This window comes from Capsicum annuum, chromosome 11, assembly GCF_002878395.1.
Source record: "Capsicum annuum cultivar UCD-10X-F1 chromosome 11, UCD10Xv1.1, whole genome shotgun sequence".
Lineage (NCBI taxonomy): Eukaryota > Viridiplantae > Streptophyta > Magnoliopsida > Solanales > Solanaceae > Capsicum > Capsicum annuum.
In genome coordinates, this window is record NC_061121.1 from 199,359,996 (window position 1) to 199,374,828 (window position 14,833).

Genomic DNA, 14,833 nt, shown 5'->3' on the forward strand with positions numbered 1-14,833 from the left:
AAACATGATTTCATGACTGACATGACTGATAACTGAACATATCATACTGAAAATATATATCTGATGCATGTGTAACTGATTCATGAATGCATGACTGAGTGTTCTGATGAACTAAGTTTCTCACAATAAGAATGCATGTCTGATGCATAATTATATAAATGAGCTGATACATGAATACATGACAGAATATGCAATGGTATTTAATACCAAGCTTATGATGAACACTGAACGTGAAACTAAGTAAGCTTAAGGAGAACTGTTATCTTGAGCTTGATCTGAGTCGGTGGAGAAGAGGTGAGGATAGTTGGTACACATGTATGCTTCTGTTTCCCAAGTAGCTCCCTTGACAGACTGATTTCGCTAAAGAACTTTAACTAGAGGGACTTCTTTGTTCCTCAGTCTACGAGTCTGATAGTTTAGGATTTCAACTAGAATCTCTTCGTAAGAGAGGCTGTTCTTAACATCGATACTCTGAATTGGGACTACAATTGCTGGATCACTTATACATTTCTTGATCAAAGAGACATGGAAGACTGGATGAATTGAGGCTAGATCTGAAGGCAAATCGAGCTCATAAGCTACCTTGCCAAAGCGACTGAGAATTTTGAAAGGAAAAATATATCGAGGACTGAGCTTTCCCTTCTTGCCGAACCTCTTCACTCCCTTTATAGGAGAGATCTTTAAATAGATATAGTCACCAATCTCAAACTCTAGATCTTTTCTATGAATATCTACATAAAACTTCTGCCGGCTCTGAGCAGCCTGGAGTCTTTCTCTGATCAATTGGACTTTCTCTAAGGCGTCGAATACCAAGTTAGGCCCTATAACTGAGGCCTCACTAACTTCGAACCAACCAATTAAAGATCTACATCTCCGACTGTAGAGAGCATTGAATGGAGCCATATTAATACTGGAATGATAGGTATTGTTGTATGCAAATTCAATCAAAGGCAAGTGGTCATCCCAACTTCCCTTGACATCAATTGCACACGCACGCAACATATCTTTTAAAGTCTAAATGATCGTTTCTGCTTGACCATCTATCTAAGGATAGAAGGCTGTACTAAGATGAACTTGGATACCAAGACCCTTTTAAAATACTTTCCCAAAATGAGAGGTAAGATGGGGGACCTCTGTCTGAGATAATAGATAGCGAAACATCGTGCAACCTAACCAACTCCCTGATGTTGAGTTTTGCATGATCCTCGGCTGAATAAGAGGTATGAACTAGAAGAAAATGGACTGATTTGGTCATACTATCTATAATAACCCTAACCGAATCATGTTGATGACGAGTTGAGGCAAACCCATCACGAAGTCCATGTTCACTTCTTCCCACTTCCAAGTAGGGATACTGAATTTCTGCATGGACCTACTAGGCTTCTGATGCTCTATCTTAACCTGCTAACATGTAGAGCACTTATCTATAAACTCTACAGTCTCTCTTCATCCCACTCCACCAATAGATTTCCTTCAAATCGTGGTACATCTTTATGGCCCCTAGATGAATAGAGTAGCGTGCACCATGTGCTTCTACAAGAATTCACTACCTTAATTCATCTACAGCTGGAACACACAGCCGACCCTGAAAATGCAGAACACCATCTTCCCTTTTGAAGAAAACCTCTATTTTCTGATCCTTGACTGACTCTTTTAACTTGACAAGGCTAGGATCCCTATCTTGCTTTTCTTTTACCTTGAAAACTAGAGATGATTTTGAACTACTCTGAACCCATATATCACCCTCCTCTATATCACATAAGCGAATGCCTAGTCTGGCAAGCTGATGGACTTCCTGAGCTAACTTTTTCTTACTATCTTTGACATAAGAAACACTACCCATAGACAGTCTACTGAGAGCGTCAGCCACTACATTGGCCTTGCTCGGATGATAAAGGACACTCATATCATAATCTTTCAAGAGCTCTAACCACCTTCTCTGATGAAGATTTACATCTTTATGAGAAAAGACATATTGAAGGCTCTTATGATCTATTAATATATCTACATGAACACCGTATAGATAATGCCTCTAAATCTTCAAGGCAAATACTACGGCTGCTAACTCAAGATCATGAGTAGGATAATTTTTCTCATGGGATTTAAGTTGTTTGGAGGCGTAGGCTATGACCTTACTATGCTGCATAAGGAAACAACCCAAACCTAGTCTGGATGCATCAAAATACACTATGAACCCATCTAAATCATCTAGAAGAGCTAGAACTAGAGCTGAGGTTAGTCGAGTCTTCAACTCCTAAAAACTCTTCTCGCAAGGATCTGACCACTGAAACTTGACTTTCTTATAAGTCAATCTGTACATAGGGGATGCAATAGATGAAAATTCCTCAACAAACTGTCTATAATAGCCATCCAAACCCAGGAAACTCCTGATATATGATGGAGAGATAAGGAAAAGCCAGTTTCTTACTACTTTGATCTTTTAAGGATCTACTCTAATTCCATCATCGAAAACAATATGACCAAAGAAAGCTACTGACCTTAGCCAAAACTCATATTTACTAAATTTAGTGAGTAGTTGATGATCTCTGAGAGTCTGAAGTACTTTTCTGAGATGGTCTACATGATCTCGCTCGCTGCAAGAATAGACCAGAATATCATTTATGAAGACTATGACAAATATGTCCAAGTACTGCTATACGTCCAAGTACTGTTTGAACACACGGTTCATCAAGTCCATGAAAGCTGCTAGGGCATTGGTGAGACCAAAGGACATGACTAAAAATTCAAAGTGACCATACCGAGTACGGAAAGCTATTTTTGAAATGTCATATTCTCAGACTCTGAGCTAATGATAGCCGGATCTGTGGTCTATATTGGAGAAATATCTAGCACCCTGAAGTTGGTTGAACAAGTCATTGATTCTGGGAAGAGGATACTTGTTCTTGACCGTGACCTTACTAAGTTAATGGTAGTCTATACACATTCTGAAAGAACCATCTTTCTTACGCATGAATGATACTGGAGCTCCCCACAGGGACACACTAGGCCTGATGAATCCCTTATATAAGAGATCCTTTAACTATTCTTTTAGTTCTCTTGGTTCTGTTGGTGCCATTTTATATAGAGGAATGGATATAGGCTGAGTATCCAGAAGAAGATCAATGCCGAAGTCTATTTCCCATACGGGAGGAATTCCTGGAAGATCTTTGAAAAAGACATCTGAATATTCATTCACGGTTGGGACTGATTCAAGACTAGGAGTTTTAAAACTAGTGTCCTTAACTAGAACAAGATGATCGACACATCCTTTAGATATCATGTTCCATGCTCGAAGGCAGGAAACAAGCTGACCTCTGAAAGAAGATACACTACCCTTCCACTCTAGGATGGGTTCTTTTAGAAACTAAAACTGAACTATTCTGTTTCTATAGTTGACTGTGGCATAGAAAGAATGAAGCCAATCTATGTCGAGAATGGAATCAAAATCAATCATCTGTTATTTGCTAAGTCTATTGAAGTGACTTTCTGAGATATCATAATCGGGCAGTTCCTGTATACCCGTCGGCCTATAATGGTTTTACCCACTGGGTAAAGAATGAAAAAGGCTCTGCTAGAATTTTAGGACTGACTGCAAAATTGACTGCTATATAAGGAGTTACTAAAGACAAAGAAGCTCCTGCATCTAGCAAAACATAAATATGCACATGAAAGATCTATAACGTAGTGGTAACCACATAAGGAGAATTTTCTTGATCTTGTCACGACAGAAGAGCATAGAGACGATTTGGATGTTGCCCACTAGTAGCACTTGAGGTGGCACCTTACTAATTTGGACAACCAGGCTGAGCTGAGGAGTGATTCTGTTGACCCTGAGGACCTAGCTGGGGACAATCTCTGACTCTGTGGCCTGGCTTGCCACATCCAAAGAAAATACCACTACGAGCTCTGCAAATTCCTTATGGGTCTTGTCACAAGTCTGGTAAAGAGGATAGGTGAGGGCACTGCTAACACTGCCCTGGGACTTAGAACCTGGCGCTCTATTTTTGTTACCTTTTTTGAATTTAAGAATTGGAGCACTGGCTGAAGAAGGAGCTGGAACTGATGACTTAAGATAAAACTGAGAACTGTTTCCTCCTTCCGACTTAGGCTGAGAAAAATTGAAACTACCTATCTTCGCTCTCTTATTCTGATTCTCCATCATCTTAATCTTCTATTTCTCTATCTGCTGAACATGAGTCATGAGCCTGGCTAAAGTCATGTGACTATTCAGCATGACAGATCTGTACTCATTAACCAGGCTATCGTTCACCCCTAAAACAAACTTACTCATCCTTGCCCTGCTATCTGCAACCATATGAGGGGAATATCTGGCTAATTGAGTAAACTTAAGAGAATACTCTTTAACTGTCATATTGCTCTGCCTGAGGTTGATGAATTCTAGCACCTTATCTTCTCTAAGCTTAAGGGGAAAGAATATATCAAGGAACACAGAAGCAAACTCCTCCTACTCAACTGACCCTACATCGTCTTCCCTCTCTAACTCCCACTGCTTGAACTAAGTATGAGCCATATCATGCAATTGATATGCAGCTAGCACATTATGCAATTAATATACAGCTAGCTCAGAACTCTCACTAGACGTAACCCTTATTATATCCGTAACCTTCTGTGCACCTGATCTAGGAATTCCTGAGGGTCCTCGTCTGTCTTAGACCCAAGATAGGATGGAGGATTCATTCAGGTGAAGTCTTAAATCCTGAATGCAGCTGAATTGGCCACTGGGTTTGTTGGAATGTCAGCTGGTCATTCATTCTGAGCAGCAACTAACTAAACAAAAGTAGTGAATGTCGGCCCTGAACTCCACATAAAAAACATATTCGTCCAAGAAATCTTCTTGGACAGGCTGGGTTCTTCTCTTAGGAGGCATGTTCTGAAATAAGGAGAAAAAATGGATTAGAATAGGAGATTAGATTGAGATTATGCTCACTGGCATGACATGAAGACTGAAAGAAGGGAAACTGTTCCTAAAATATCTCATAACCTCCAGCACATAGTGGCGTGCAACACACCCATGTACAAGACTTTACTAGATATTGGTTTTAGACTTCCGAGGACACTATTGAACCTTAGGCTCTGATACCAAGTTTGTAACGCCCTAACTATGGTACCCAGAATGCTACACGGTGATCATGACCTCGAAGGACCATAAGCTAACCCATGACTGATATCTGTACCTGCATACTACAAAATATACTGAATAGTGCAGAAACATGAACAATTTTGGCTAACTGGCTAATATGAAAGTAAGAATACATACATGCATACATAGTAACTATATCTGAAATTGCAATAACATGAGTATGCTGATGACTAACATGACTAATGACTGAATTCTGATAAATGAAAACATGAGTGATTGTATCTAACAGCCTTGAATCTGATGGAACTAGCTGAGTTCCATAATGTATCTGAGTTGACTGTATTTGACAGTCCTAAAATCTAAAGAACTATCTGAGTTCTTTTATTGAGACTGATGCTGAGACTATGGGAGGCAGTCATTTAACGGATATACCCTAAATGACACATTATAGCTGAATTGGGGTCCAATCTGGATTAGAAGGGTGTCAATACCGTGCCACTAGTAAGGACTACAGATAAGTGAACCTAATAAAATAGGTAACTCTAATGAAAACGGTGGGAACCCTCATATATTAAGTTAAGCTACGTCATCTACCCTCATATAGCAGGCTATGATGTCCCAACCTATGTTGTCTATATAGTTCTGGAATGCAAGGATTGCTTCTAAGAATCACACCCTCATATAACAGGTGAGTTCCCACCCTTGGGTTTGCTCGGTGCTAATTTCTACTTCCATCTGAATAGACATTGAACATAGATTGAGTTACTGACTTCCGTTGACTGACAAAATACTACTGACATTTGACAACTGACTGAGTTCATGAGATCAGGGAGATTTCCTAAGTCATAAGATTGTCTGAAGTCTAAGGATCATAGCTTGACTGAGAGTATCGTGGAAACATAACATGGGTCTAGGTACAAAGCTAATATTTTAGGTACAAGTACCCCCAGGACTCATTAGAATGAAACAAACAAAACATGACCTACTTGAACACATCACTAACATCATAATCCATAATAAATTTATTGAAGCATTTCATCAAACATGTAATCTGTATAAACTTGTACATACATGGGGATTTCATGATATCATGCTAGTTGGGCATTTTCCTTCATCTAGGCATTAAACAAATACATGGTAGGCATAGTATGTGTAAACAACATTATACAACAATTAAACATCATGACTTAATTCCAATTTCACCATTCAAGGGTTTAATCATAGGTTTACATAAATCGACATCTATACTAATCAAATCCACATAAAGTTTATGCCCCAACATGGAATAGAATTCAATTACTCATTATCAACATGAACAAGAGCAGCCCAATCATGAAATTCATAAAGGAAATCCATAAACTTAAACTTTAAAAAAAAATTCTTGGGCTCTATGGACGAAAGGAGTCCATGAATGAAAACTATACATACCTGGGTTGAGTTTTATTGAAATTCTTGAACTTGAAGAATTTGAATCTCTTAGTTTTTGAAGAAGATCTGGATTTTGTTCTTGGAGATTAATGTTAGAGAAAACCCTAGTTTGTTTTTTGAAAAAATAATGAATTTCTAAGCTTTGGTCGGATATAATTGGGTATATAAATGGGTGGTAAAAGACCAAAAATCCCCTTTTAAAATGGCTTTAATTTGTTGAATCGAGACCGGTGATGGCTCGTGCGACGATCTATCGCTAGGACGACAGTCCATGATTTCGACCGTCACACATAGACCAAGAAAAGGGATTACTGCTTAAGTAGTGACAGCCTGGGTGACGGTCCATCACAGGTTCAAAGGTCCGTCAACCTGCCCGCCGCACCTTCTCCAGAAGGTTGCTTCACTGTTTTCCTTACGACATCCTGAGCGATGATCCATCGCCAATACGATGGTCCGTCGGCTTGGGCTGTCGCTCCTAGGCAGAAGTTAGTCACACTGCCTTGCCAAGACGGTCCTGGGAGATGGTCCGTTTCTAGTATGACGGTCTGTCAGTCTCAGCGCCGCACCTAGGCAATTTTTACTGTCTTTTGTATTTTGGCCATAACTTTCTCCTTCGATGTTAGATTTTGATAAAATTGGTATCGTTGGAAAGCTAATTCTATTTACCATATGAAAAAAGGTGAAAATATTAAAAATACAACATGTAGAAAAGTTGATTCATCTTTCAAAGAAATCTTCTAACATTCTTGAGATAATTTTAAGCTAGGAAAAAGTACGGGGTATTACAATATCTCCCCCTTGAGAACATTCATCCTCGAATGAGACTGAGTGGGGGGAAAGAATAACCAATTTATATACTGAACATGAATACTGAAACATGATTTCATGACTGACATGACTGATAACTGAATATATCATACTGAACATATATATCTGATGCATGTGTAACTGATTCATGAATACATGACAGGGTTTTCTGATGAACTAAGTTTCTCACAATGAGAATGCATGTCTGATGCATAATTATATAACTAAGTTGATACGTGAATACATGACTGAATATGCAATGGTATCTAATACCAAGTTTATGACGAATACTGAACATGAAACTGAGTAAGCTTAAAGAGAACTGTTACCTTAAGCTTGATTTGAGTCGGCGGAGACGAGGTGAGGATACTTGGCATACATGTATGCTTATGTTTCCCAAGTATCTCCCTTGACAGACTGGTTTCATGAAAGAACTTTAACTAGAGGTACTTATTTATTTCTCAGTCTACGAGTCTGATAGTCTAAGATTTCAATTGGAATCTCTTCGTAAGAGAGGCCGTTCTAAACATTGATACTTTGAATTGGGACTACAACTGCTGGGTCACCTATACATTTCTTGAGCAAAGATACATGGAACAATGGATGAACTGAGGCTAGATCTAAAGGCAAATCGAGCTCATAAGTTACCTTGCCAAAGCAACTGAGAATCTTGAAGGGACCGATAAATCGGGGACTGAGCTTTTCCTTCATGCCAAACCTCTTCACTCCCTTCATAGGAGAGATATTTAAATAGATATAGTCACCTATCTCAAACTCAAGATCTTTGCTTTGAAAATCTACATAAGACTTCTGTCAGCTCTGAGTAGCCTGGAGTCTTTCTCTGATCAACTGGTCATTCTCTAAGGCGTCAAATACCAAGTCAGGCCCTATAACTGAGGCCTCACTAACTTTGAACCAAAAAATTAAAGATCTATATCTCCGACCATAGAGAGCTTCGAATGGATCCATCTTAATACTGGAATAATAACTATTGTTGTATGCAAATTCAATCAAAGACAAGTGGTCATCCCAACTTCCCTTGACATCAATGCACACGCACACAACATATCTTCTAAAGTCTGAATAGTCCTTTCTGCTTGACTATCTATCTGAGGATGGAAGGTTTTACTGAGATGAACTTGGGTACCAAGACCCTTTTAGAATCCTTTCTAGAAATAAGAGGTGAAATGGGTACCTCTGTCTGAGATAATAGATAGCGGAACACCATGCAATCTGACCAACTCCCTGGTTTAGAGTTTAGCGTGATCCTCGACTGAATAAAAGGTACGAACTGGAAGGAAATAGATTGATCTAGTTATTCTATCTACAATGACCTAATCTGAATCATGTTGACGACGAGTTCGAGGTAAACCCATCACGAAGTCCATGTTCACTTCTTCCCACTTCCAAGTAGGGATACTGATTCCTGCATGGACCCACTAGGCTTCTGATGCTCTATCTTAACCTACTAATATATAGAGCACTTATCCACAAACTCTGCAACAACTCTCTTTATCCCACTCCACCAATAGATTTCCTACAAATTGAGGTACATCTTTATGGCCCCTAGATAAATAGAGTAGCGCACACCATGCGCTTTTGCAAGAATTCACTACCTTAAGTCATCTACAGCTGGAACACACAGATGACCCTGAAAATGCAGAACACCATCTTCCCCTTGGAAGAAAACCTCTATTTTCTGATCGTTGACTGACTCTTTTAACTTGACAAGGCTAGGATCTCTATCTTGATTTTCTTTCACCTCAAAAACTATAGATAATTCTGAACTACTCTGAACCCATATATCACCCTTTTCTATATCAAATAAGTGAATGCCTAGTATGGCAAGATGATGGACTTCCTGAGCTAACTTCTTCTTACTGTCTTTAACATGAACAATACTACCCATAGACAGTCTACTGAGAGCGTCGGCCACTACATTGGCCATGCTTAGATGATAAAGGACACTCATGTCATAATCTTTCAAGAGCTCTAACCACCTTCTCTGACAAAGATTTAGATCTTTCTGAGAAAAGACAAACTGAAGGCTCTTATGATTTGTTAATACATCTACATGAACACCATATTGATAATGCCTCTAAATCTTCAAGGCAAATACTACGGCTGTTAACTCAAGATAATGAGTAGGATAATTCTTCTCATGGGGTTTAAGATATCTGGAGGCGTTGGCTATGACCTTACCCTGATGCATAAAGACACAACCCAAACCTATTCTGGATGCATTGCAATACACTACGAACCTATCTGAACTATCTGGAAGAGCTAGAACTAGAACTGAAGTGAGTCGAGTCTTCAATTCCTAAAAACTTTTCTCACAAGGATCTAACCACTAAAACTTAATTTTCTTCTGAGTCAATCTGGACATAGGGGATGAAATAGATGAAAATACCTCAATAAACTATCTATAATAGTAAGCAAAACCCAGGAAAATCCTGATATTTGATGGAGAGATAGGGCGAGGCCAATTTCTTACTGCTTCGATCTTTTGATGATCTACTCTAATGCCATCACCGGAAATGATATGACTAAGGAATGCTACTGACCTTAGACAAAACTTGCACTTACTAAATTTGGTGAATAGCCGATGATCTCTGAGAGTTTGAAGTACTTTTCTGAGATAGTTTGCATGATCTCGCTCACTGTGGGAATAGACCAGAATATTATCTATAAAGACTATGATAAATATGTCCAAGTACTGCTTGAACACATGGTTAATCAAGTCCATAAAATCTGCTGAGGCATTGATGAGACCAAAAGAAATGACTAAAAATTTGAAGTGACTATACCGAGTACGAAAAGCTATTTTTGAAATGTCATATTCTCAGACTCTGAGCTAATGATAGCTAGATCTGAGGTCTATATTGGAGAAATAGCTAGCACCCTGAAAATGGTCGAACAAGTCATCGATTCTAGGAAGAGGATACTTGTTCTTAACCATGACCTTATTAAGTTAACGGTAGTATATACATATTCTGAGAGAACTATCTTTCTTACGCATAATAATACTGGAGCCCTCCATAAGGACACACTAGTCCTGATGAATCCCTTATCTAAGAGATTCTTTAACTATTCTTTTAGTTCTTTGAGTTCTGATGGTGCCATTTTGTATGGCAGAATGGATATAGGCTGAGTGTCTGGAAGAAGATCAATGCCGAAGTGAATTTCCCTTACGGGAGGAATTTCTGAAAGATCTTTAGGAAAGACATTTGAATATTCATTCACAGCTGGGACTGATTTAAGACTGAGAGTTTCGGAACTAGTGTCCTTAACTAGAACAAGATGATAGACACATCCTTTAGATATCATTTTCCGTGCCCGATGATAGGAAATAAGCTGACCTATGAAAGCGGATACACTAGCCTTCCACTCTAGAAAGGGTTCATTCAAAAACTAAAATTGAACTATTCTATTTCTATAGTCGACTGTGGCATAGTAGGAATGAAGCCAACCCATGCCGAGAATCACATCAAAATTAGTCATCTCTAATTTGACTAAGTCTGCTGAAGTGACTTTCTCAGATATCATAACCGGGCAGTTCCTGTATACCCGCTGGGCTATGATGGTTTTACCCATTGTGGTATCGATTTAAAAGGGCTCTGCTAGAATTTTAGGATTGACACCAAAATCGACTGCTATATAAGTAGTGACAAAGGACAAAGAAGCTCCTGGATCTAGCAAAGCATAAATATGCACATGAAAGATCTGTAATGTACCGGTAACCATATCAGGAGAATTTTCCTAATCTTATCATGACTGAAGAGTATAGAGGCAGTTTGGCCATTTCCCACTAGTAGCACTAGAGGTGGCACCTTACTGATTTGGACAACTGAACTGAGCTGAGGAGCGATTTTGTTGACCCTGAGGACCTGGCTAAGGACAATGTCAGACTCTATGGCCTAACTTGCCACATTTGAAGCAAATACCACTGCTAACTCTGAAAATATCCTGATGGGCCTTACTATAAGTCTGGTAAAGAGGATAGGTGCGGGCACTGCTAACACTGCCCAGGGACTTAAAACCTGGCGCTCTATCTTTGTTACCCTCTCTGAACGTAAGAAGTGGAGCACTGGATGAAGAAGGAGCTAGAACTGATGACTTAGGATGAAACTGAGAACGATTTCTTCATTCTGACTTAGGCTTAGCAAAGTTGAAACTACCTATCTTCACTCTCTTATTCTACTTCTCCCCCATCTTAATCTTCTTCTCCTCTATCTGTTGAGCATGAGTCATGATCTTGGATAAAGTCATATCACTATTCAGCATAGCAGATCCGCACTCATTAACCACGCTATCGTTCACCCCTGAAATAAACTTACTCATCTTTGCCCTGCTATCTGCAACCATATGAGGGGCATATCTTGGTAATTAAGTAAACTTAAGAGAATACTCTTTCACTATCATATTGCCCTTCCTGAGATTGATGAATTCTATCACCTTAGCTTCTCTAAGCTCAAGGGGAAAGAATTTATCAAGTAACACAGAAGCAAACTCCTCCTACTTAATTAACCCTGCATTGTCTTCCCTCTTTGACTTCCACTGCTTGAACCAAGTATGAGCCACATCTTCTAATTGATATGCAGCTAGCTCAACACTTTCACTAGACGTAACACCCACTATGTCCGTAACCTTCTACACCTGATCTAAAAATTTCTGAGGGTCCTCATCTATCTTAGACCCAAGAAAGGATTAAGGATTCATTCGGGTGAAGTCCCGAATCCTGGCTGCAACTGAATTGGCCGTTGGGTTGGCTGAAATAATAGCTGGTCATTCATTCTAAGCAGCAATTTACTGAGCAAGAGTAGTAAATGTGGCCCTGAACTGCGCATGAGAAACATGTTCGTCCAAGGGATCTTCTTGCACATGCTGGGTTCTTCTCTTGGGAGGCATGTTCTGAAATAAGGAGAAGAAACGGATTAGATTGAGAGATTAGTTTGAGATTATGCTCACTAGCATGACATGAATACTGAAAGAAGGGAAATTGTTCCTAAAATATCTTATAGCCTCCTGCACATAAATATGGAGTGCAACACACCCATGTACAAGACTTTACTAGATGCAGCTTTTAGACTTCCTAGGACACTATTGAACCTTAGGCTCTAATACCAAGTTTGTAACGCCCTAAATCTGGTACCCTAAATGCTATACGGTGCTCATGACCCCAAAGGACCACAAGCTAACCCATGACTAATATCTGTACATGTATACTACATAATATACTGAATAATACGAAAACATAAACTGAAAAGCCATAAGGTTCACATAACTGAAGTAAAATATAACATCTAAACAGGGTATGAAATACCTAAAATAATTGAAATAACTGTCTGAACATAATAGTCTAGAAAGCCTCTAACTGACTGGACTGTCTGAGTAAGGATTTGATGATATATGTCCCCAACTAACGCCAACTAATAAACTAATTACTGAGATAATAGAGAAATAATCATTTCCTCAAAGGATGAGGATTCCTTGCTAACTCTAACTGCTGATATCTGGAATCTACTGATGCTCTAAAGCTCGTGTCTCTGAACCTATGGTATAAGACACCATAGTGCAAATACGTTAGTACTTTGAATGTACTGGTATGCATGTGAGGTAGGTTGAATGGATGGGGTTCATATGCATGAAAAATACTGGCTAACTGGCTAATATGAAAGTAAGAATACATACATGCATACATAGTAACTATATCTAAAATCGTGATAACATGAGTATGCTGATGACTAATATGACTAATGACTGAATTTTGATAACTGATAACATAAGTGACTGTATCTGAAAGTCCTAAATCTGATGGGACTAGATGAGTTTCCTAATGTATCTGAGTTGACTGTATCTAACAGTCCTAAATTTTAAAAAATTAACTGAGTTCTTTTATTGAGACTTATCTGAGACAATGGGAGGTAGTCATCTAACCGACATGCCCCAAATAACACATTATAGCTGATTTGGGGTCCAATCTATTCCCTGATTAGAAGGGTGTCAATACCACGCCACAAGTAAGGACAACATGTGAGTAACCCTAATATAACAGGTAACTCTAATAAGAACCCTCATATCAGGTTAAGCCACCTCATCTACCCTCATATAGCAGGATATGATGTCTCAATCTATGCTGGCTACATAGTTCTAGAATGTAAGGATTGCTTTTAAGAATCACACCCTCATATATCAGGTGAGTTCCCTTCCTTGGGTTCGCTCGGTGCTAATTTCTACTCCCATTTGAATAGACACGGAACATGATTTACTAAACTAAACATGGACTAAGTTACTGACTTTCGTTGACTGATGGAATACTACTGATATCTGATAACTGACTGAGTTCATGAGATTATGGAAATTTCCTGAGTCATAAGATTGTCTGAAGTCTAAGATCATATCTTGACTGAGAGTATCATGGAAATATGACATGGCTCTAGGCACACAACTAATATTTCAGGTACAAGTACCCCCAGGACTCGTTAGAAGGAAAATGACAAAGCATGAACTACTTGAACACATCACTAACATCATAATCTATAATACATTTATTAAAGAATTTAAACATATGATCTGCATAAACTTGTACATACATGGGGATTTCATGATATTATGCTAGTTGGGCATTTTCCTTCATCTAGTCATTTAAACAAACACATGGTAGGCATAGTATGTGTAAACAATATTATAAAACAATTAAAAATCATGATTCAATTCTAATTTCATCATTCAAGGGTTTAATCATAGGTTTACATGAATCTACATCTATACTAATCAAATTCAGATACAATTTATCCCCCAATATGGAATAAAATTCAATTACTCATTATCAACATGAACAAGAGCAGCCCAATCATGAAATTCATAAAGGAAATCCATAAACTTAAACTTTGAAAAGACATTCTTGGGCTCCATGGACGAAAGGAGTCCATGAATGAATACTATGCATACCTGGGTTGAGTTTTCTTGAAATTCTTGAACTTGAAGAATTTGAATCTCTTAGTTCTTGAAGAAGATCTGAATTTTGTTCTTGGAGATTAATGTTAGAGAGAAAACCCTAGTTTGGTTGTTGTGAAAGAATAATTAATTTTTGAGCTTTGGTCGGATATAATTTGGTATACAAACGGGTGGTAAAAGACCAAAAATCCCCTTTTAAAACGGCTTTAATTTACTGAATCGGGACCTGCGATGGTCTTTTACTAGGGCGACGGTTCATCGTTTCGACCGTCGTACGTGGACAAAGAAAAGGGCTTACTGCCAAAGTAGCGATGGCCTGGGAGACGGTTCATCACAAGTTCGACTGTCCATTAACCTGCCCATCGCACCTTCTCCAGAAGATGGCTTTACTGTTTCCTTTACGACGGCCTGAGGACGGTCCATCACCAATCCGACGGTCTGTCAGCCTGGGCCGTCGATCCTAAGAAGAAGGTAGTCACATTGCCTCACTGCTACAGTCGTGGGCGATGGTCCTTCGGCCTCACCGCCGCACCTGGGCAA